The sequence below is a fragment of the Ahaetulla prasina genome, chromosome 10 (genome assembly GCF_028640845.1).
Source record: "Ahaetulla prasina isolate Xishuangbanna chromosome 10, ASM2864084v1, whole genome shotgun sequence".
Taxonomy (NCBI): Eukaryota; Metazoa; Chordata; class Lepidosauria; order Squamata; family Colubridae; genus Ahaetulla; species Ahaetulla prasina.
Genome location: NC_080548.1, coordinates 22,050,669 through 22,075,700, shown reverse-complemented (window position 1 = coordinate 22,075,700; position 25,032 = coordinate 22,050,669). Strand labels below are relative to the sequence as shown.

At 43.9% G+C, this 25,032-nt stretch overlaps 1 protein-coding gene across 1 annotated transcript in view; it reads right to left on the bottom strand.

The window, feature by feature from the left end:
• LUZP1 (leucine zipper protein 1) overlaps nt 1–24,163 on the bottom strand; it is a 76,449-nt gene extending 52,286 nt beyond the window's left edge. The window contains exon 1 of the mRNA XM_058195389.1: nt 23,789–24,163. The gene's annotated coding sequence lies outside the window, so the exon portion shown is untranslated. The remainder of the gene's footprint in view (nt 1–23,788) is intronic.
• Nucleotides 24,164–25,032: the final 869 nt, after the last annotated feature.

Genomic DNA, 25,032 nt, shown 5'->3' with positions numbered 1-25,032 from the left:
AAAAAAAAAAAAAAAGCCCCTTGGGCAAAATTGATTCACTCAATAACCACTTAATGATTGCCGCGCAAAATGTTGGGGGAAAAAAATCAGGTCTGGCCACATGATGTCTCAATTTACAGCTGCAAATACTTACAACCATAATTCCAGGTTGTAAACTAAGTACGGTACCTGTATATTAATTAGCATATTTTTCAGAAGTATAAGACGCACTTTTTCCCCCTTAAAAGAGGCTGAAAATTTGGGTGCGTCTTATACTCCAAAGGTAGCTTTTGCCTGCTCCCTCCAACTCTCAGCTGTGCTTTAGAAGCTTTTTTTCAGTCCTAAGGAGGCGCTAGCGAGTGAGGCTATTGCTTTGCCCACTTTTCTCATTGCTGCTCCCTCTCAGCTGTGCTTTAGAAGCTTTTTTTCAGCCCTAACGAGGCACTAGTGAGTGAAGCAATCTCCATGCTTTGCCTACTTTTCTCATTCCTTCTCTCTCCAAAGATCAGCTGTGCTTTAGAAGCTGTTTTTTTTAATCCCCAATCAGGGGATAAAAAGCATGTGCACTCTCAAAACCAGCAAACTAATGTGCTGAAGCTGACCAGACTAAGGACGCTAGCCAGATGAATACCTGGTAGGCAGATTTTTTTTTTTTCTATTTTCCTCCCCAAAAACTAAGCTGCGTCTTATACTCCGAAAAATACGGTATACTAAAAATAAATAAAATTCAAGTAAATGTCACTCAAGCCCCCCCCCATCCCCACCCCCAGTTTTAATATCAGAAGAGGGTGGAGAATCCTGCCTTGCCCTCTCCAGTGGAGCCCACAGAGGGGACATGGATCTTATAATGAATAAGAATATGGGGTGGCTTACATACCACACTAGTTTAGGATAAAATGGATTTGAGGAGTTTGTGGTTCACTGCATAAGAAGAAGCTTAGCCTCATATGGCTCTGGTCTTCATATAAAACCACCATGGGATTCATTAGAAAGGCTTCATATGACAATGCAAAACTGGCACCATACTTTGGTTAATCCAAATTTGGGTCCAGTGTGTTTCATGATCCCAGCCTGATGTCAATCTAGCCCAGTGCTATTATCTCTCCTACAAGTTTTGCCCCCAGCTCTGCACTAACCCTACAGACAACCCTTCTTCTCATCTATTATTTGATGCTCTTAGGCAAAAATTCCAGAGATGAAACCTGACATCCCTCAGCAGGTAAAGACTGAGATTCAGCAAACAGGAATCGAAGAATCTAAGATTCAATTTCTTGGCAGGATATCTAGATAGTCCTAAATCTTATGAACAGTACTCACTGAACTTTATAGCTTCTGAACAAGCCCGCCCGCTCACCCAGTATCAGTCTGATGCAGAGCTGTTAGGATCATGCTAGGGAGCAAAAAGGACCCCCAATCTAGCCACTCTTCATTCCCGCACCAACAAAACACAAATTCATCTAGGATGACTTCCATCTAGAACAATCAAGCATTCTTCCTCTACTCTGAATGAGATTGTATGTTCTAAACACTATTGTCTTTGGCCTGGAAATAGGAATGAGCTAATAAGTATATTACTGAAAAGCTGGACTCATGAAAAGCAACCAAATATGATCAACACTCTACAGTTCAAGAAGTTCATTAATAGCACTACTGAAAATTAAAACAAGGAAAGAAGGGTGCAAAGTGTATTCAACAAACAACTGTGACTTATGAAATATCCTCATTCTTTTTTGCTGTGATAACATGTAAGAATATTAATTGTCACTGGAGTTGAAGGAGGGAAGACTAGAGGCAGAAATGTTAAAATAATGGAAGGGAAATAATGCAAACTCTGTATCAAGCCCAACTCCCAAGGACTTCAGCAGTTTTCTTGGCAATGCGTCAATACATATTTCCTGCCTTTCCCTATTTCCGTAATTATTTTGGGTTTTCCAGTCTGAGTTAGTTCTGGCTTTTCTTAGTAGTCTCCCATCCAAATAGGGGTTTTGTTTTTATGTTCAGTCATGTCCCATTCTCAGAGACTGCCTGGACAAGCCCCTGCAGCTTTCTTGCAGGTGTGGTTTGCAATTGCCTCCTTCCAAGGGCTAAGGGAAAATGACTGGCCCAAGGCCACCCAGCCTTGGTGGGACAAGAACTCACGGTCTTACCGTTTCTAGCCAAGTGCCTGAACAACTGCACCAAACTGGCTCTCATCCAACTAGTAAACAATTCTAAACCTACTTAGCTTTTGATATCCGTCAACATAGACCAGAAGGGACGGCTCAGTGGCTAAGATGCTGAAAGGTCGGCAGTTTAGTGGTTCGAATCCCTAGTGCCGCATAACGGGGTGAGCTCCCGTTACTTGTCCCAGCTTCTGCCAACCTAACAGTTCAAAAGCATGTAAAAAAATGCAAGTAGAAAAATAGGGATCATCTTTGGTGGGAAAGTAACAGCGTTCCGTGCGCCTTTGGCATTGAGTCATGCCGGCCACATGACCACGGAGACATCTTCAGACAGCGCTGGCTCTTCGGCTTTGAAACGGAGATGAGCACCACCACGTAGAGTCACGAACAACTAGCACGTATGTGCGAGGGGAACCTTTGCCTTTAAGGTAGACCAGAGGCTGCCACCTATTTGGACATATTCATTATTCTTAATTTTAATTATATTTAAATTTAATCAGAATAAATTCTTCCAAAAAAGTAAATCTGCCCAATTTCACCTGTTCCTGATTTCCTGGAGTGCAGCCCCTGGTTCACGGGTGAAAAGTGTTATAAACCTTGTGTGCAGCGCCATTCAGCATAGCACGGATAAAAGCTTCGCACTATAACTCAACAACTGAACCAACAATGACGAAGCAAGAAATGGAGGGACGCATAAATCTGGACAAGACTATATCACAGAGTTGGATTCTATTGAAGTGGAATCGGTCACCAGGTGAAAGACCTCCTAGCTCAGAAAAATATTCAGACGAAACTCCTACATCACCATGAAAAATCTATATTTCGAAAGGGCTGTCCATTGTGTTGACAGATACAAAAGCAAAAGCTATTAATCATCATAAGCCAACCCCGGGGTCAGTTGGGCAACTGACCTCTCCAGCTTATAGTCACAGGACCAATATACTAAGAAGCTGGGTTAATGGCCTTGACTACGAAAATGGATGTCTTGAATTCTGCAGATGACTTCAAGTTTGTAGGAAGTGCTACTCATAGAGAAAGGAATTTGGAAATTATTACCAAACAAAGTGAACTTGTAAATTTAAGAAATTTATCCAATGTGGCGCTTGAAGATATGGGAGCTTCAATTCCCACAATGCCTAGGCAGTACAGGTAGGTATTCTGAGAGTTGAAGTGAGATATATACAGGGCTGGGCTGCTGGGGGTTCGGGAGAACCTCTAGCTAAGATTCTGTGCAGTTCGGAGAAACCCCAAATCCCACTCCTGGCTGGCCCTGCTCTGCCCTTCCCACCCCTCCTAGGACTCCTAACACAGCCCGTTTTGGATGCAGGCAAATGTGACTGCAATATAGAGGATGTGAAACAAGAGATACGCAAATGCCCAAGTTCCCTGATCCATCTACTGTTTTTGAAAGAAACCATAGTTTGCTACAGTTCACCCAGTTGGAATACAGGTACTTACTTTTTACTTCTGTAATATCATGCTTCCCTGAAAATAAGACCAGGTCTTATATCAATTTTTACTCCAAAAGATGCTTATTTTCCAGTTAGGTCTTATTTTCAGGGAAATACGGTACTAAATGCGCCCGTCTGGCAAACAATCTTAACTGGGGCTTATTTTTGGGACAGGGCTTATATTACGAGCATCCTGAAAAATCATGCTTATTTTCCAGATGGGTCTTATTTTCGGGGAAACAGGTTAGAGCCTGCCCATCGCTGTCATAAATCGTGACAGTCATAAACCAGGTCATCATGTGAGCAACCTGATTTATGACCTTTTTGCCACATAAGTGTTGTTAAGTGAATCAGGATTCCCCCATTGACTTTGCCTGTTGGAAGCCAGGTGGGAAGGTCACAAAGGGTGATCATATGATGCCGGGTACTGCAATTGTCATAAATACATGCTGACTGACAAGGGGCTAAATTCTGATCCTTGACTATGGGGGCAACAGTTTTAAGTTGAGGACTACCTATAATAAAACTCTATTCCCTAAACTCTGTCTTCAGGTTCTGTCTTTTTTTTTACCTGCACAATTGCAGCAAGAAAGAGCCAACACTGAAGCACATCATACTTAAAACTGGCAGCGCTTATTAAATCAAAGAATTTTACGTCGACCAAGTTTCTGCTTCCTGTAAAATACGAACATGATAACATCAACATGTGGCACCTAGAAAATGGGCAAGCAACCTTAATTCCGGACAGATGTTCAAATCCCGCAAGATCCATTCTGCATGGCCAAGGGGCAAGAAATTAGGGGAGCAGTAGTCCAAAATATGTGAAGAATTTCGAAGAGCGATCAAAGTGTCTGCATTTCACATGTTGAACGAGCGTCTTTTTAAAACATTTTTTACATTGTTGGGATAAGGTGACCCATGTAAGCTCTATCGGCTACTTTTTCCCATCAGTGGCTGACGGGGCTGTTGTCCCACCCCCTTTGTAGTGCGGTCAGCTGAGCCTCAGTGTGTGTGTGTGTAGGGGATAATTAAACAAACTGACATGCCTGGGAGCTAGAGAGATTGCGGACACCGTCAGTTCCCCATTCCTAATCAAGGGGCTTGTAACTGGTTGGACCGGTCCCCCACATCCCCCTGTTGGGAATCAGGGACCACAGGCATGCAAAACATCCTGGTTAGCGGCTGCTGAAATCATTTTTCCCAGCTGCAACTTCAGTAGGCAGCAAGCTGGTTTTGCATGCAGAAGATTCCAGTGCAATTTCGAACATCAAGAGCCTGCTTGCTTGCTCATGCATTCATCCATTCATTCATGGCTTGAGATTTTGGAACTTTCCTCTAATGGATGGTTCTCCAAGTTGCAGAATTAAAACCAGCATTATCCATGCTGACCAGAGACATTTTTCTGCCTGGCAGATTCTAGACAAGACTGGTCAATCAGAACAGATTTTACTAGGTTAGATTAGAATTACTATATATGGGCTGCCAAATTACAGATGACTGGGATATGTTCTTGCTCACTGTTGCCATCTATTGGTTATCTGGGGTTGTGCAGTCGAGATAATGTTGCCCTAAATTAGATCGAGTAGCTGCACCTGAGATTTTCTTGGGCACAGCAGTAACTTCCTGAGTTAAATATCTGGATTAGTTTTTGTTTTGTTTTAAACTGTCAAAATAGCACAAGATGTCAACCTGATCTCAAATTAAACGGTTAAAACTTTTTAAAGATCTTGTGCAATTTGGATAGTTGGGATTAACTCTTTGAGAGTCTGATGGATGTGACATTTCCACTCTGATGCCATCATCATCATCATAAATCATCCTAAATTTATTCAATCAGTGGTGAAGATAAAAGTGTTGTTTCAGATGTGAGTGTTTAAGTTAGTTTCTCAGGTTATGTTCTTTTTGGGTAATGTTCAAACTATCAGTTTAATTAACCCAGTTTATGGATTTGTACAATACACTGCATCATCAACTCACTGAACAATCTGAGTTTACACATTACACAAAGCCATACAAAAAGTTAACCAAGGCTAAAACCACTGTAGCCGCTAGGTTTCTAAGTGACTCGGTTGACTAAGTATGTGGTGTGGATGCAAACATGAAATTAGTTTTCTATTATGATGTCTTTGCTCACGATCTGAATGTGGTTCCTATTATATGTATGTAGTATTTGTTTCTGAAACTTTGCTGCTCTTCTGACACGCTAACAATTTTCTCATTCCTTCTCAACTTTCAAGGATGCCTGATGTTGTAAATTATTGGATTTAATGCATTCTTTTAAAATTACAGAGCCTCCTCTCCCCTCCCCCCACCTTCTCATTTCCACACATACACACACACACATACACATGGCTTTCTGGTTTTCGAAAGGCATCTTGCTTACCACTGGAGGGGACTATTCTAGCACTTCATCCTTTGTGCTTAGCAATTCACTAAATGCTGAATAGGTAGACCTCAACTTACGAAGGTAATTGACCCTGGAATTATAATCATAGATTTTTGAGGTCATAAGTAGAGGCATGACTTGACTAAAAACTCCAGATGTTAGTCTCAAAGGTGCTTTTTCAAAAGGCAATTGGACTGTTTTTTTTCTTAAGAAGACATTTCCCTTCCCATCCATCCATCCATCCATCTCTGTGAGAGGGATCTTGAACTCTTAGTGGATAACCAATTAAATATGATATAATAGTATGCGGTGGCAGCCAAAAAGGCCAATGCAATCCTACGTTGCATTAACAGAGGGATACAATCAAGTGAGGTACTAATACCACTCTATGAAGCCTTAGTAAGACCACATGTAGAATACTGCATCCACTTTTGGTCACCACATTATAAAAAAGATGCTGAGACTCTAGAAAGAGTGCAGAGAAGAGCGACCACGATGATGAGGGGACTGGAGGCTAAAACATACGATGAACGGTTGCAGGAACTGGGCATGGCTAGTCTAGTGAAGAGAAGGACCAGGGGAGACATGATAGCAGTCTTCCAATATTTGAGAGGCTGCCACAGAGAGGAGGGGGTCAAGCTATTTTCCAAAGCACCTGAAGGCCAGACAAGGAATAATGGATGGAAACTGATCAAGGAAAGATTCGACCTGGAAATAAGGAGAAATTTTCTGACAGTGAGAACAATCAACCAAAGGAACAGAAGTGGCCTTCAGAAATTGTGGGAGCTTCATCCCTAGAAGCTTTCAAGAAGAGACTGGACTGCCATCTGTCAGAAATGGTGTAGGGTCTGCTTGGGCAGGGGGTTGGACTAGATGACCCAACTCTGTTAATCTCTCGGTTAAATCCATCCATCAATTTTATGAGTCCTTCGGGAGGAGGGCAGTATAAAAATCAAATCAAATAAATAAATAAAAATAAAATAAATATTCATTCATTCATCCATCCATCCATTCATTTGATTTGTTTACCGCCCCTCTCACTGCAAGGTAATTCTCTTTTATGACATTTTTCGCATCGGTCATTAAATGAATACCAGAAACTTGGGAGTAAACACCAAAAACCTGGCAAAAAAAACAATTATCACAAATTGCAGCAATGTGATCACTGGATGCTGCACATTGCTATAAAGGTGAACCAGTAGCCCAGTGCCCAAAATGCGATTACATGACCACAGGTGTGTGTGTGTGTGTGGCCATCGTAACTCCAAAAACAGGTGGTAAACAGCATTGGGGAAGTCGGTTGCGAGTTTGAATGGTCGTAAAATGTGCGGTTATAATTTGAGGACTACAGTACTTGTACTACAAGCATCGTCATTGGAAATCTGATCTTCATGGAGCTAAATTATCATTTTCACCATCATCATCTGGAGCTAAATAGTCCTTGAAGTTTAGCTATTTTATCTTTGCTCTTTGATATTTTTTGCTATCTTATCCAACAAGATGAGGCTCATCAAAGCCATCCTTCTGAAAGTTAATTATCAGTGGAGAATGAGATGGTTCAAGATGAGTTGCTAAAATGCTGAACCAGTTACCAGTTCTGAATGCAAACATTAATAGGCTTACATAGTATGACTGTTCAGGCCTTAGGCCACGGTGAAAGGGCCAACCCAGCCAGTGAGAGAAACAAAACTCTAAGGAATGTTAAAGACATTTCATTATGCAGCACCTGAACAGGAGCTCCTGAAGGCCTCAATTCCAAACCCAAAGCTCAGTATTAAAACATATGTTCTTCAAGCAGAATGCCTCAACATCTTTAACCAGGCCTTCGAGGACTTCACCCAAAAAACCCGGATGTCTGCAGAGATGACAACTTTGAGTCATGGTTGTCTCAAAGGTGCTTTTTTTAAAGGCAACTGGACTATTTTTTTTCCCTTGAGGAAGAAGTTGTTTTGCTTCTCAACCAAGAAGCTTCATCGGTGCTTCATCAGTTCATCCTTCCGTCACCCCTCACCATCCTACCATGAACTGATGGAACTGATGTGCTCCATTTATATCTCCAAGTGAGGCCAGGGGTGGGCTGCTGGGGGTTCGGGAGAACCTCTAGCTAAGATTCTGTGCAATTACGAGAACCCCCAAATCCCACTCCTGGATGGACCTGCCTGCCCCGCCCCACCCAGGAGTCCCCAAGCGGCCCACTTTGAATGCAGGTAAGTGTAGGGTGCATGCACAGAATCTCTGGGAGGGCCTCTTGTGGCTCAACAGGCTAATGCAGTCTGTTATTAACACAGCTGCCTGCAATTACAATTACTGCAGGTTCGAGTCCCACCAGGCCCAAGGTTGACTCAGCCTTCCATCCTTTATAAGGTAAGTAAAATGAGGACCCAGATTGTTGGGGGGGCAATACAAGTTGACTTTGTATATAATATACAAATGAATGAGACTATTGCCTTACACAATGTAAGCTGCCCTGAGTCTTCGGAGAAGGGCGGGGTATAAATTCAAATTTTTAAAAAAACAAAACAGGCCTACTGGAAGTTCGGGAAGGCTGGAAACGGGCCCATTTCTTGCCTCCTGAGCCTGAGGAAAGCCGTTTTCATCCTCTTGGAGGCTCGAGGAAAGCCTCCAGAGCCCGAGGAGGGCAAAAAGCTTTCCCCCGCAGAGTGCAGGAGACCAACTAGGCCACGCCCATTGTGGACACACCCATCCAGCAACCAGGCAGAAAACCCCTTGCTAAAATTTTTGAAGCCCACCCCTGAGTGAGGCTATGAAAGATCTCTGGAGATTATTAGTCCATGCAAACAAATTAACCGGAGATCTGGAGATCTGACTGGTTATAAGGTCCCAAATGAAATTCCTGGCCAATTAAACAAAAGTGGAAAGATCTACTGACACAATGGAGAACCTTTTCCATTCAAACACCTCCCAGATATGTTGGGATTATTACTCCGATAGTCTCATATCCTGTTGCCCGATACGCTACATAGCATGGGAGAATCAAATGCTAAAAATAAAAATTCTCAAGCCCTGCCCATTACGGCTTGGAAATTGTCATTTCGATCTGTCTGGAAGGCGGAGGAAGATGGGCCAATATTTAATTGCTTGGGTATTAAAATATGTGCTGTCTATTGAGAAAATACAACTAATAAAAAAAATAAGGTGTAGCAGAGTTGTATAACGTCATACGACCTGGTAATATTGTAATATAATTTTATACATTTAGAAAGATTACAAGATATAGACGGGTTCTCTAATTTTAATTATATGCAATACGTATTACAATTAAATTGTATAACATAGTACTGAATGTTAACAAGCTACTTTTCATAAAATCAAAGTCAAAATAAACCATATTCCACCTTGGCATAATATGCAAATGCAGGCACTGAGTTTAATAAGACCGATTTCCCAAATTGCATTCCATTTCCTGGAAGTAAGTAAGAGCCATTCAATTCAGTTGAGAAGGAAATTGCATTTAGGAACATTTAAAAAAAAAAAATCTCCTGCTTCTTTGCAATATTTCAATGGTTGCCAAAAAGAAAAAAGTTGTTGTTGTAAAGGGACCTGTGGCCTACAACATCTGGCTTTAATAGTTTGTTGATACAATTTTATGCTACCAAGACAAGGTACTAACACAGATGTGTTATGATTGTCCTTGCCGCCTCTCTAAATTATCCCTCCGCAGATTATGTCTTATCTCACTGTTTTACGCTGCTGAGACTCTGAGGATCTGAAATGTTAATGTTAATAAGCAGCATCATTAATCCACCCTGGATTTTTAATGAAAGGGGGAAATTAATGTCACCCGTGTAAATCCTATTCACAGCTACCTTTAAATACTTAAACCCCACTAGGATCAATGAGACTAAGTCCCAGGTAAACAGGTAAAGGATTGCAACATTTATGGAACAGTGATTTGAATTACAGTGAATCTGCTCTCAAAAATATTTGTGGCTCAACCTCCTCCCCCTCCCACAGATTAACACAGGTAGTCCTCGATTTACGACCACAATTGGGATCATAATTTCCGTTGTTAAGCAAGGCGATTCTTAAGCGAATCATGTCCGATTTTATGACTTTTTTTTTGCCATGGTTCTTAAGTGAATCACTTCAGTTGTCAAGGGAATCATTTGGTCATTAAGCGAATCCAGGCTCCCCACCCCACCCCCGCCCCGCCATTGGCTTTGGTTGTCTGAAGCCAGCTAGGAAGCTTGCAAATGGAGACCACATGACCTCAGGATGCCGAAACTGTTCTAAAAAATATCCGACGGTGGCCAAGTGCTTCAATTTTGATCATGTGATTGTGAGGATGCTGCAATAGTTGTAAGTGTGAGGATCAGCACACTTTTTTCAGTGTCATTGCAACTTTGAATAGTCACTGAATGAATAAGTTATAAGTTGTGGACTACCTGCATGCAATAAGATTTTATCCTTCTGATGATCCTAAGCAATTAAGTACCGTAAGTAGCATCTTTCCAGATGATCACATTTCATTAAATGGCAGGAGCTGTAGCTTATGAAAGCTTCTGCCTTTTAATAAAATTTGTTAGTCTAGAACAGGGGTGTCAAACTCAAGGGGGCCACCATGGGCCACATCCGGCCGGTAGGGTGCTTACATCTGGCCCGCAGGGCTGCCCTGGAAACAGCAGACTGGCCCATAGAGGCTCTGCCAGCAAAAATGGAGCTTGGGTGAGCCGCATGCAGCCCTCCCAAACTCTGTTTTTGCTGACAGAGGGCTTCAGGAAGCCGTCACAGCTGAAAACGGAGCTCGGGAGCCCGTTTTCGCTGGCAGAGCACTTGGGCCACCACAGGTGCCAGAGGTGAGTTTCAAAAAAATTTTACTACTGGTTCTGTGGGCGTGGCTTGGTGGGCATGGCTTGGTGGGTGTGGCAGGGGAAGGATACTGTAAAATCTCCATTCCCTTCCCATTTCAGGGGAAGGTTACTGCAAAATCCCCATTTCTTCCCAATCAGCCAGGACTCGTGAGGCAGAGAATAGATGGGGGCAGGGCCAGTCAGAATTTTTACTACTGGTTCTCCGAACTACTCAAAATTTCTGCTACCGGTTCTCCAGAACCTACTCAAAACTACTCAAAATCTGCTGAAACCCACCTCTGACAGGCACCCCTGACACAAGTGATATCAAGCTGGCCAGCCCCTCCCCACCCCCCAGGGTCAAACACAACCCTGATGCGGCCCTCTACGAAATCAAATTTGACATCGCTGGTCTAGAAAGATGCCACTAGATTTCTTCTGATCCTTGACTAGCCAGGGCTGCCTCCTACAAAGCACACTGTTATACAATTTCCTACCATGTCCACAGTTCTGATGAGTGTCCCTGCACAGGAAATGAACTGCATCCAGACTCAAGTCATCCTTATAGACAGGCCTACGGAAATTAATGAGTCTTAGATACTTGCGATTGTCCCCAAATTTCATAACTGCAGTGATTCTTCTCCACGTACAGCTCTTAAAAGTTTTTAATGGTCTTACCTCTGTGATGATGCACTGCGAGCTTTAAATTTGGTGCTGTTGTTTTTAGGCCCAGCGATCAATTATACCCAGCGATGTCCTGTGTTTTTTAAGCTACCGGTTGTGTTTATGGTTTTAAGTCTTTTGTAAGCCACCCTTGTCTTCGAGGGCGTCTAATAATTTGGCTAATAACTTTTTTTCAAAAGAAATGAGTAAGCTTGGAATGAACCCTGGTAGCTTGGATGTATCATCGGGATTCTAAAAAGCTTAACAAAGTATTCAACAATAACATTTAATCACAAGCTGGGGCTGGAGACAGAGGAAGGAGGAGGAAATGTACAGGAATTCAACTGACTAATGCATTCGTTCATACTGTTTTACTGAGTAGATAATTTCAGATGTCTAGCTTCTCCAAAGAAATGGGCCACACCTCCCTGGAAGTCACTTTTAAAATGTTGACCTCCTTTTCTGCATTTTAGCCAAGACACGACCCTCTTGCGGTCACTTTTATGCAATCGGGAAAGATGGCTGATTGTGAAATAATCATATAGCATACATCTAATTTTCCGTGCAACTTTGAGCATGTTCAATGTAAGAACTTGCCCTCTGGGAGGTTTTCTTTTCTAGCCGTCTTCTTTACTCAACCCTCATTCGGTCATTTCAAAGGAGTCTTTCTTTTTTTTCTAGATTTTTTTTTTTTAGGGGGGTATTGGCATCCTTCTTCCACCCTGTCTAGTGATAATGTTTCTTTTGCCTCCTAAACCAGGGGTCCCCAACCTTGGCAACTTTAAGCCTTGGCGGACTTCAACTCCCAGAATCCCCAAAGCTGGCTGGGGGAATTCTGGGAGTTGAAGTCCGCCAGGCTTAAAGTTGCCAAGGTTGGAGACCCCTATCCTAAACTACAGGCAACTGACAGAAACATGGGGGGTGATAATTTCAAGAGGGTTACTGTTTCCTAAAAAAAAAAAAAAAAAAAGATTATAGGGAAATCTCCCAAAAGCATATCTTTCTTGTGCCCTATCCTTCTCCCAAGGAAGTTTGCAAAACTTATAGATTTCTCTAGGGAAAGTCAATATAACTCTCAGGAGAGCAATTCCCACAGGCTACCAAGCCACTGAATGGATTGCCAGGTTTTAGTTTAGCATGCTGCGGGCACTTAGCCAATCCTGCTGACAGATTATGGTTAAGCTTACCTTACAAACTCGACAATGACAGCTTCTCCTACAACTCCTGATTTACAACTTACCGTACAACTCCTGCCTTTGTCTCCACTATCACAAACTTAGAGAACAAACCTTTGTAGGCGTGAAAGTAACTACTAACTGCAAACGCGCACACACAAAATCCAGCAACCCTATATTGTCAATGACATTTTTTTTTCTTAAAAAAAGATAAAATGTGGTTAGTGTCATTAACACAATGAACATGAGCAACGATGGCAACTTTACGACCTGTGGACTTCAACTCCCAGAATTAATGAATTTCAACTCCCAGGATTTGAATCCTGGGAGTTGAAGTTTACAAATAGTAAGGTTGCCCTAGTTTACACACACACACACACACACACAATCGTAAAGCATACCTTGGTGTCTTCACTGCTTTGCTTTCACCAATTTTCATTAATCTATCTTCCCTCATACTTAATATTATAGATTTTTTGATACTCATCTTCATATTTCTAAGGGGGGAATGGATAGGGCAAGATGGAGGGGGGAATTAAACATTTGCTTCTAGATTTAAAAGCTGACAAAGAGAAAGTTTGAAAAGCCCAGGTATAACCGGTTGACGTTGCACTATTTTTTTTTAAAATGGAGTTGTATTTCTCACTAACTTCACTAATTATTATTCTTGCCCGTTCCTCTGCCTTGAACAGCTCACGTCATTCTCTCTTCGTTTCCCATTGATGATTCAACAGCCACAAAGCGCGAGAAGCTTTTTCTGCAAGTTCATATTGTGATTCATAACACAAACTAGAGTCCTTTTCCCATGGCTCAGCCGGGTAATGGGACCAAAATGATTACAAAAAGCTCCAGAAGATCTTGTTTAAGTGAAGGATGGGTCAACCGCATGACAGATGCGATTAATTTTAAGTATAAAATGATGTGTGCTGGAGCAAAACTCTAACATTGCACCTACAGTGATGGGGACTGTGTTACTTAGAAAAAAAACGATCTATAGCTCAATGAAGACATCAAGCATATGTAGCAGTTGTGAAAAAGGTATACTGTGTTCCAGGGATAATTGAAATGAAAATGACAATAGTTATACAAATCTATGATCTACTTATCTATCTATGCTGTGTACAGTTCTGGATACCACTTTTGATTACATTTGACTAACAGAGTTGGAAGGGACCTTGTAGGTCATCTAGTCCAACCCCCCACCCAAGCAGGAGACAATTTACCATTTCTGACAAATGGCAGTCCAATCTCTTCTTGAAAGCTTCCATGGATGAAGCTCCCACAACTTCCGAAGGCAACTTCTGTTCCATTGGTTGATTGTTCTCACTATCAGAAAATTTCTTATTTCTAGGTTGAATCTCTCCTTGATCAATTTCCATCCATTATTCTTTATCTGGCCTTCAGGAGCCTTGGAAAATAGCTTGACCCTTTCCTATCTGTGGCTGTCCCTCAAATATTAGAAGACTGCTATCATGTCTCCCCTGGTCCTTCTCTTCACTAGACTAGCCCTGCCCAATTCATGCAACCGTTCATCGTATGTTTTAGCCTCCAGTCCCTTAATCAACCTGATTGCTCTCCTCTGCACTTTTTCTAGAGTTTCAACATCTTTTTTATAGTATGGTGCAATCTGAACCGGTTTACTACCGGTTTGCTGGCTGCGCATGCACACGCGGAATTGAACGGTTGGCTTCCAGTTAGGACCTTTGTGGCTCTTTGAGTGTTTAAGGTTGCTGACCCCTGGTCTGGAGTAAGGACTCGTGAGCTAGGAATATCAAATCATACAATACATGTAGAAAAATGGATATGTGTTTCCCCTGCTCACAAAACACTAAAATCAGGGGGCAGTCGATGAAGCTGATTGGAAAGAGATTTAGAACTAATAAAAGCACTCCTTCTTGTAATTGGTGGGATTATCTTGACATGTGGTGACGAGGGCCACTGAAGTGGAGGACTTTAGATTCAAGGAGGACAAGTCTATCAAGGGCTGCTTTGACCTTATCTGGGTATTTAATCTCAACAATCAAAAGAGAGTCATTATGGCAGGGGTCTGCAAACTTGGCTCTTTTAAGACTTGTGGACTTCAACTCCCAGAGTTCCTCAGCCAGCGAAGCTCTGGGAGTTGAAGTCCACAAGTCTTAAAAGAGCCAAGTTTGCAGACCCCTGCATTATGGCATAGTGGTTAAAGTGTTGGGTTAGGAGCAGCAATCCAGGTGAAATCTATCCACAGCTACCCAAGTACATAAAGAGACCTGAGTCTCCCAGCACCCAGTCTAGCAGTTTTCCCCACTGAAGTCCAAATGGGTTGAGAGAAAGGGACTGGCCCAAAGCCCCACAGGGGACTTCCATGACCTTGAATCTGAATCTCCTTGATCCTAGTCCAACATCTTGCAAAATGTAGGTCATTCCATAAGACAGGAGCCATCGCACAGCTTCTTTCGAACAGTTGACAAGCCAAAAGACTAGACATTCCTGAAAAACTGTAAGTGTCTGGGAGATTAATATCAACAATGAGAAGACATCTAAAGATGTCTTAAAGACAAGAAAAGTTCTTTCATTAAAATATGTTTGCATATGTAACCAAAGCGGTCCAGTTCAATCTTTAAACAGCAGACACCACGACTGCATGGAATCAGTCACTGTGTTCCCATTGATAATGGGTTTCTTTCTTTTTCTTTTTTGAGTATCTATATTTTGGCTTTCTTTTTCTCTTTTTGGTGTAGCTGTACCACAGCAATAAAAATAAGGTAAGAAGGAAAGGATAAAGTTCTTCCATTGCCTGAAGATTAATGGCCTTCTCTATATTTTTGAACTTTCATTTCTCTACTTTTCCTTTTGGTACATAGTAGGGAAAATTGTACTAGTCTAGATAGAAGACCAACTTAGTCCAACAATCAAAATATTCACTGTTTATTCACCTTTAAAATAACAGTACCAATATGATGAGTTTTACTCAGGATTTTGGCTTGTCTCATCCCCAGTTTTCACAATAGTATCAAATAACCCCATGCTCTTATTCTTTGCTCCAAATTGATATTCTCTTCCAGCATCTTCAACATCTGAACTGTGTTAAATCCCCTAAAACAAGGAGAATCAGTTATGATACTCAATAATCATCAATACTGATGATGATCTCAGTATTTCACCTCCAATCTAGGAAATAATGTGTTTCTTACAACACATGTTGCTGGAGAACCCCAGCAGAAAGGAGATCCGATTCTTGTGGCAACTTTGAAGATCATCTAGCTGGTCTTTGGGAGAAGCACAATGCAGGATCAGATTCAGCAAAATACTGCGTACTTTCTGATAATCCAGCTACCATCATTACTAATGCCTTCAAAATGTGTCTATGGAGATTCTCAGTCATCCAGGTCATGGTTGCCCCAAAGGTGCTTTTTCAAGTGGCAACTGGACTTTCTTTGTTTTTCCTTGAAGACGTTTCGCTTCTCATCCAAGAAATAAGAGAACTGAAGAAGCTTCTTGGATGAGAAATAAAATGTCTGCAAGGAAAAACAAAGAAATCCCAGTTGCCTCTTGAAAAAGCACCTTTGGGACTTCAAAATATGCCAAGATTTGCTAGAATTCCCAACCCCATGCCCAAAGCGGCTAGCAATTTCAAGCAGACATCAGAAGAAGATCCAAACAAGTTTGGCATGAAAAATGTGGCCTTTCCCCCTTTTTTCCCCATAATACAGTATAAGAACTGGGAGGAGAGTGTATCAGGTGTTAGAATGAAATACAAGGAGATCTGGGACTGATACATAGATAGCTTTAAAAGTGGATTGGACAAATTCATGGAAAATGAAGTTACTACCAGTTTACTACTTTCTGGATCACAGACAGCCTTCTCAGTGAGCAGCAGGGATAGAGGACAATTGTTAATTCAATAACTGCAAATTAACTGTGTTGTCTGAACGTAGACATATTCTTTAGAAGTAAATTGATTGATTCCTTGATTCTGCTTGCTATAGTTTCTGTGCCACTTCAAGCAAACTAACTTGAAGCATTTTACAAAGTCACGATGCAAACTACCACCCGGCACTGTAATATTGCCAAATAAAGACCTCCTGTGTTGCATTTTTCTCCAGCATAGCTCCATCTCTTACATTCCAAGTTCATAAATTCTCTGATTTCCTGAAATAGCCAGCACCTCTGCCCTCCAACAATTCTCATGTTTTGCCTGGCTTCCCATAAGGAACTCAACAAGCATTCTCTGCTTACATACTGTACTTTGGGCAGCAGAGCAAGGAGCCAACAAGATCACAAACGATTATTGTTGGTGTCTCCTTTCCCAGGAACAAATGTTAACTGGTATAGCAGCTAACCCCAGTTAAGATCTTCCAAAGCCAGGCTTTCACTTGCTCCAGTGATGGGATTGTATCAGTTCGGACCGGTTCAGACAAACCGGTTTGTCCCGACAATCAGATTGGTCTACCTCCCTGCCACCCAAGCTATTTTCCTACGTTTATCTCCTCAGCTGATTCGCGGATCAATTGGCTCTGCCACGCGAATCAGCTGTGTTACTCCTCCAAAGAAACCCGAAAGTGAAGATTTGTTCAAACGGCACGCAAAGCACATAATCACCAAACCAGTTGTTAAGCAACAACCTACTAGCAAGAATCCAGGAGAATCCTTAAGACAGGATTTGTTTTTCAGGGAAGCCCAATCTCATTTATAGTCAAAAAATCGGAACCATCTTGGAACCACAACTCCATCTTGTTTGAGTTAAGCCCAAGTCTGCCTTTCTCCACCCAAAGTATGACGGCCTCCAAATACCAGCCAAGACTTTCCCCTGCATTTCCTTTCCAGCCAGGATGGAGACATATGACTGGGAACCCTTTACAAGGATTCCCCACCTCATGATGACAGATGACCTCTCAAAGGTGGCTTCGTGCTAAACAAAATGCAGCAGAGGACTTCTGTAGGTCTCCGATGCCCAACAGAGGCCAATGTTTGGAACTAGCTAACTAACTCTGCTTGTTTCTTGAAGCAATTTATTTTATATCTATGCTTTATTATTTTTATAAACAACTCAAGGCAGGAAGGTATTTAATACTCCTTCCTCCCCCTATCTTCTCCACAACACAACCCTATGCAGGGGTAAAATACTCCAAAGTCTGCTACCGATTTGCTGTGTGCACGCATGCGCGGTGCACGCCAAGCTTGCGCTTTGCGCGAAGGTGCACTGCAGGTATTACCACCCAGCACTGAAAAAGGAGGCTTAAGAAGACTTTTCTAAGGTAAGTAGAACAGCGAGAGGCAGAACAGCTGTGCCGCGCAATTTAGATTCGCTAGAAAGCAGGATTTCCTGCTTTCTAGCAAATATAAATTGTGCAGCACAGCTGATCGTCGGAAACATCTGAACCAGTAGCATTTTTTTACTACTGGATTGCCCGAACTGGTAGCTTTTATTACTACCAGTTCAAGCGAACCACTCTGAACAGGTAGCATTTCACCCCTGCTGTGAGGTGAGAGAGGGGATTGGCTCATACTGGGTGTTGGCTCCCTTCAGAATCATAGTGTCAGCCCGGGAGGCCATCTTTTCAGACCATACCTCAAAAGGGTTGCCTGCTGGGGACAACAATGAAAAGGGGAGGCTGCCCGTTTTCCTGAACTTCCTGAAAGCCTCTGCTCAGATACTGTTTGTGACTCAAACATTTATTTATTGAAATTTATTGCCCGCCCAACCCCAGTGGACTCTTACATAAAGGCCAGGCTAGAAAGCGATGGTTGATCCCGAGAGCACTTCCAGAGCACTACATCTGGAAGGACACAAATTAGGGATGGCTGCTATAATTCTAGACCCAGAATTTTTTAGAATCAGTATTCCCACCTCAATAGCACACATAGACAACAAACATACACAGTTTTTATTTTTAAATATATTGATCAATATTTTTTTGGGAAAACTTGCAAGAAATTTTTTAAGTTTTCCCCAAGTATAGAAATAGTATAGAAAAACTATTCTTCGGCAGGGGGTTGGACTAGAAGACCACTAAGGTCCCTTGCAACTTTATGATTCTATGGCTAATAAGAGCCAGTGTAGTGTACAAGTAGTCCTCAACTTATAACTATTCCTTTAGTTCGAAGTTACAATGGCACTGAAAAATGTGACTTACAACCAGCCCTCGCATTTACAACCAACGCCGCGTCAAAATTTGATTCCTGGGCATCTGGCATAGTATTTCCAGCGGTTGCAGCATCCCGAGGTCACGTGATCACAATTTATGACCTTCCTCCATTCAAAGGGGCCTCTGGTGGCTCAGACTGCTAAGACAGTCTGTTATTAACAGCAGCTGCTTGCAATTACTGCAGGTTCAAGTCCCACCAGGCCCAAGGTTGACTCAGCCTTCCATCCTTTATAAGGTAGGTAAACTGAGGACCCAGATTGTTGGGGGCAATAAGTTGACTTTTATATAATATACAAATGGATGAAGACTATTGCTAACATAGTGTAAGCCACCCTGAGTCTTCGGAGAAGGGTGGGATATAAATGCAAATAAAAAAAAAAGTCAATAGGGAAAGCCAGATTTGCTTAAAGACCACAGTTCTTGAGTGGCAACCGTGGCCCCCCCCAAAAAAGGGGGGGATTGTTAAATTGGGTGTGACTCACTTAACAACCGCCTTGCTTAGCAACAGCAATTCTTGTTCTCCGTTGGAAGCCGAGGACTACCAGGAGTCCACCAACACAACAGTGTTATTTGTCTAGGGAAAGGCACTCTTGCTATCCAACGGGGTGCTCATGCTTTCACACCGTGGCACAAGCAAACACAATCAATCATGACGGGAAGCCGAAACCCTTCCCTGCGTTTTCTTCCAGACAATAGGAGGGCCACAGCCAAAAGTGCTAAATTCCAGAGATCTTTAGTGAAAACAAATGCCATGTTTCCTCAGAAACTTAGCGGGGGCCTGGACTCCCTCCGCTCCCCCCCCCTTCCTCTCCCGCAGAAACAGACTCAGCCTCTTGTCAGCTCCGAATGGACAAAAATGGACTTACAAGGCAATAAACAAGCAGAGATTCACACCAAGCCCAAGGATGGTTTCACTTTAGGGAGAAAAGGGGGGCGGGGGAGAGGGAAAAAAAAAAAAGAGGAAGGAGGGAAAAATGCTGAAAAAATTCCTCAGAGTAAATTGAGCAAAAGTATTTCTAGAGGGGATGTGTGTGAGGGGGAGGCTGGCTGATGGGAGTCTTTTGGAGGGCGAGGAGTTCTCCGCTTGTTATGGGGGTTTAAAAATTCCCTGCTCCACCTGCACGTAGGTGGATTCCCCTCACATACACGTGCCCAGGCTAAGGATTTTTACACCACTATTTTAATTAACCAAAGCAGCAGCAAAAACCGACGGGACATGTTTTCTCCTGTTATGCCAACAGCATCCCATGCAAAAAGCAGCGAATACTTTTTCATCCCCTTGCATCCATCTCCATTTTGATTTTCTTACAGGTCCTCTTCGACTCGCAACAGTTCGTTTCAGCGACCGTTCAAGGTTACAACGGCACTGGAAAATGTGACTTATGACCGTTTGTCATACTTACAAACTTTGCAGCATCCCCATGATCACACAATCAAAATTCAGATGCTGGTTCATACTTACGACCGTTGCTGTGTCCCAAGGTCATGCGATCCTCTTTTGCGACCTTCTGATCAGTAAAAGTCAAATGGGGAAACCGGATTCACTTAACAACCGGGTTGCAAACTTATCAATTATGGTGATTCACTTAACAACTGCGGCAAGAAAGGTCATAAAATGAGGCAAAACTCACTCAACAACTGTCTCACTTAACAACAGAAAGTCGAGAACTCCCTGTATTTATGTTGTGGACTGTAATAGTCCTGAGCTGAGAGAGTGAGCCATTTAAATTCCTTGGCTGAGGGTGGACTTGAATCTGGCTCTTTCTCTGATCTCAACCCAACACATTATTCAATATATCAGATTGGCTTTTTCAAAGTGAATTATATTCTAACGTGCTACCATCAATTTTCTCCACCACAACCACCTTGTGAGGTAGGTTGAGCTGAATGAATGAAAGACTGGCATAGGCCCCTCAGGCAGATTCTACCGCTGAGGCAGAACCAAAACTTCGATCTCTGCTCATTCTTGAACACTGGATTCGTTACAGGTAGTCCTTGACTTACGACCAGAATTTGAACCTGAACTTTGTTGCTAAGCAAGACCAGTTGTTAAGTGAGCTTTCTCCCATTTTATAATCTTCCTTACCACAGTGAAGTGAATCACTGCATTTCTTAAGCTGGTAATGCACGATTGCGGTTGTTAACATAACATAACATAACATCAGAGTTGGAAGGGACCTTGGAGGCCTTCTAGTCCAACCCCCTGCCCAGGCAGGAAACCCTGTTAAGTGAATCTGGCTTCCACATTGACCTTGCTTGTCAAAAGGTCGCAAAAGGTGATCACATGACCTCGGAACACTCCAGCTGCCATAAATACATGCCAGTTGCCAAGCAACCAAATTTTTATCACGTGACCATGGGGATGCTGCGATGGTCATAAGTGTGAAAAACAGTCGTAAGTTACTTGTTTCAGTGCAGTAACTTCAAACCGTCACTAAAACGAATGGTTGTTTTTCAAGGACTATCTGTACACTACACCGGCTCTTATTAGCCTTGTCCAGATCAGTCACGGAATCATAAGGTTGGAAGGGACCTTGGAGGTCTTCTAGCCCAACCCCCTGCCCAAGAATAGTTTTTTTCTATACTAAGAAGTATCTCTTTGCTCGAAGGTCATTCTAAACCACAATTATGGGTAAAGATAGGTAAAGCTGTATATACCTTATAGATATACCTGCACAGAAGCATGGGGGGGGGGAATGGAGGGAGAGAGAGGTGTTCCATGCTGCAGTAGTGACTGATTCCACCTGTCCTCTCTGAAAAATTTGGAGGAAGGGAGGGCCATCTACAGTTTCAGTCAACTGCATTCCCACCAATGTCCTGGGAAATAGCCAAGGATTTAACATTCACTGCAGCTAAAACCCATGAATCTTGGGTTTTAAGCCCTGCATGACTATGATAACGATACAAGCAAAGTTCACAATGCAATGTGAAATTTGCCTGTTTCTAGCTTTGCACATGGAATGAGCACAAAGTCTGTGTCTTTAAAACCATGGTTAACCTAGCTCCATGTTAAGAGGGAGCAAAGCCAGGATATAGCCGTGATCTAGCGCTATAAGGAGAAGTGGGCGTTTCAGTCTCCTGCTTCAGAGAGACTTGCCATGAAGATAAAAGATTGAGGGAAAAGCCATAACCTAGGAGGTGCTGCTCATAAAAAGGCTTGAAAGATAATAAAATACTGCACCAGAATACTGCAGAAGGAGAAGCCACATTTAAAGAAGAAGAAGAAAAAAAGCTGTCAGACAGCAAACCATACTCAGCAATGAAGATGCACACATTTCCCCAAACTTAAATAGTCCAGGCAGCCCGAACTGCAGCTCCAAATACCAAACTGGTTACCTAAGTTATCTTCAGTTAGGCTTCATTCAAGCTACATCCATATTTCTCCCCAATTCTAAGGTGCAGCTTCCCCAGCCCTCCCCAGCCTGGAAGGCCTCCTGCTCTTTTTAAACACTCCATAAAAGTCAGGCTAAGAGGCAAGACGTTCATTCACCCCATGCCATTTTTTTCAAGCCGCCACCACCACCACATTACATCAGTTGAATGTCCACCTGTCCCTGTTTTCCAAAGGAACCGAACTGTTCAATGGGGGGGGGGGGAAACCAAGTCAGGAGTAACCAGCACACACTCCCTCATTATAATCTAACACTTTCTCCAGCAGTAACATTTAACAGTCCAAGAAATGCATGAAATACATACAATTCTTTCTCCTGAGAAATCAGGGCAGGATTTGCATTATATATAATGGGAATATGTATGTATGTATGTATGTATGTATGTATGTATGTATGTATGTATGTATATATATATATATATATATATATACACACACACACATATACACATACACACACACACATGTATATATATATGTATGTATACATACACACACACAGATATATATATGGGTGTCGCAGAAGCCTTTCCAAGGCGCATTTCTGAGTAGGTAAAAAAGCAGCACCCTTTCAACTGCAATGGGATCACGTTCCCAAACCACTGCGGGGAAACAGCCTCAGCACACCAAGCCTGCCAAAGAACACCCCACCAAGTTCGCGGAAGCCCCCTCCTCGCTTCCCAGGTAAACGTCCTGAGGCCCCTTATGGTAGTCCCGCCGATATTTCTGAGCCCCCACCATCATCACCACCACCTCCAGCCGCAATTCCTGAGATGACCTTGGAGTGGCTGGCTGGCTGGTTGGCTAGCCGCAATCTCCACTCCGATCTCCCGACACGGAAGGGGGCCTGACTTTGAAGCCAAAGCGCTTCGGAAACGGACCCTTTCCTCCCCCCCCGCTTTTTTTTTCCCCCAGCCAGCCCTGCTTTCTTCCCGGGCAAAGCCTTAGTCGGGATCAGGCTGCAAAAAAAGGGCCGCGCTCGCCCCTCTCTTGGAGGAAGCGCCCCTCTTGCAGAAGCAGCAGCATTGCCTTCCCAGGGAGAGACACCCCCCCCCACTCCCCACCCCAATACACACACACAACCCTCGGATCGGACCCTCCGCAGCCCCGTCCCGGCTAAGGCAGGCCCCCCCACAGCCAGCCCTTTCCACGTCTCCTCGGGTCCATTGCCTGGGCAGGAAAAAGGGCCTGGCCGCCTGGCGTCCGAGCGGGAAGCAAAACTTGGGGATGGCTTCGGAAGTTGCAAGCGCGAGGCCGGCAGGCTCTCCCGGGCGCCTGCCTTCTTCGTTCCTTCTTTCCTCCTTTTTTTTTCCCCTTCCTTCCTTCCACCTTTTCCAAAGCCCTGGCCAGCCGGGAAGTGCGGGGGACTCCCCGGCTTTCGCTGTGTATTTTTTTTTAATTTTTTAATTTTTGTTTTGTTTTAAATTTTTGCTCCGGGCTTGTCCGCGCACACTGGCAGGCTGAACAAAGCGGATGCCTCGAATTCCTTCCCAGCCCAGCTCGGGTTTGGCAGCGCTGGGAAGCCCGGATCGGCCAGCAGGAGGAGGAGGAGGAAGAGGAGGAGATGCAGCCCCTCGGAGACGCTTCCCCCAGCCCACCCGGTGCCCACGCCGCCCCCCCAAAAAAATACCCCATGCCTTACCGGTCCTCCTCCCCAGCGCCGCCGCCGCCACTGCTTTCCCTTCGGCGCGGCGCGCAGGAGCCCAGGGCGCCCCAGACTTTCGCCTCCGTCTTCTCTGCCTTTCCTCCCCCCCCCCCCCAACCTCCGCTTCTCTCGGAAAAAGGCCCGGCAGGGGCCGCCGGCTCTGCCCGTCCCGGTTGCCGGGGGGCGCCCACACTCCACGGCGGGGAGTGTGGGGGTAGGTGGGGAGGAGGAGGCGGCGGCGGCCCGCTTGGAGGTGCTGATCCGTCCCCGCGGAGCGCCTGGCTGGGCTGGCGAGCTTTCGGCTTCTCCTCCCGACAATGAGAGGAGGAGGAGGCGGCGAGGAAGCCGAGCCGAGAGAGAGCCGGAGCCCCTGCGGGCGGGCCTGACGTCAGGAGGCGGAGGCAAACGGCCGCGACGCCTCGCTCCCTGCCTGGACTCGAGCCCCCGAGACGCCTTCCGCCCGCCAAAGGAGGCGGGAGAGTCCCGGACGGACTCTCGGGGTCGGCCTTCCTCAGGCGCCCCGTGAGGGACGGGACACGGGATATTGGGGCCACCGGAGTTGGGCTTCTCCTCCACTCCTCGTGGCTCGGCCTCTGGTGGAAATGCCGCCACCTTCGGCTAAAGCCCGCGTGGCCCCGGACCGTTGGGTGGGCGTCGTATATCATGTGTGGACGCAACGACTTGGGTCGCTTGGATTCCACACACAAACACACACACACCGAGCTTAAGTTTTTAAGATTAATATATACGGATCCGGTCGCTGAGCGAACCTGGTTGGCTTAACGTTACTGCTGCTGGTGGAGTCCAGCAGGTTTAGAAGGTTTAGAAGTCAGGGGGGGGTCTCCAACCTTGGCAGCTTTTTAAGCCTTGGCGGATTTCATGTCCCGGGATTCAATTTATAGAAATCTCTTTAATTTCTATAGCTCAAGTCAATGACTTTGGGTGCTTTACAATAAAAAAAACACACATTACAATTAAAATACTAAAACATATTTTTTTTTTAAAAAGGCACAAAAACACTAAAAAAAACCACCCAGATTAAATACACACACAGGAATAATTTGGCCAATTAGCAATATAGCCAGAAATGCCCTTAATACAGGGGTCTCCAACCTCGGGAACTTTAAGACTTGTGGATTTTAACTCCCAGAATTCCTCAGCCAGCTTTGCTGGCTGGGGAATTCTGGGAGTTGAAGTCCACAAGTCTTAAAGTTCCCGAGGTTGGAGACCCCTGTTTTAAT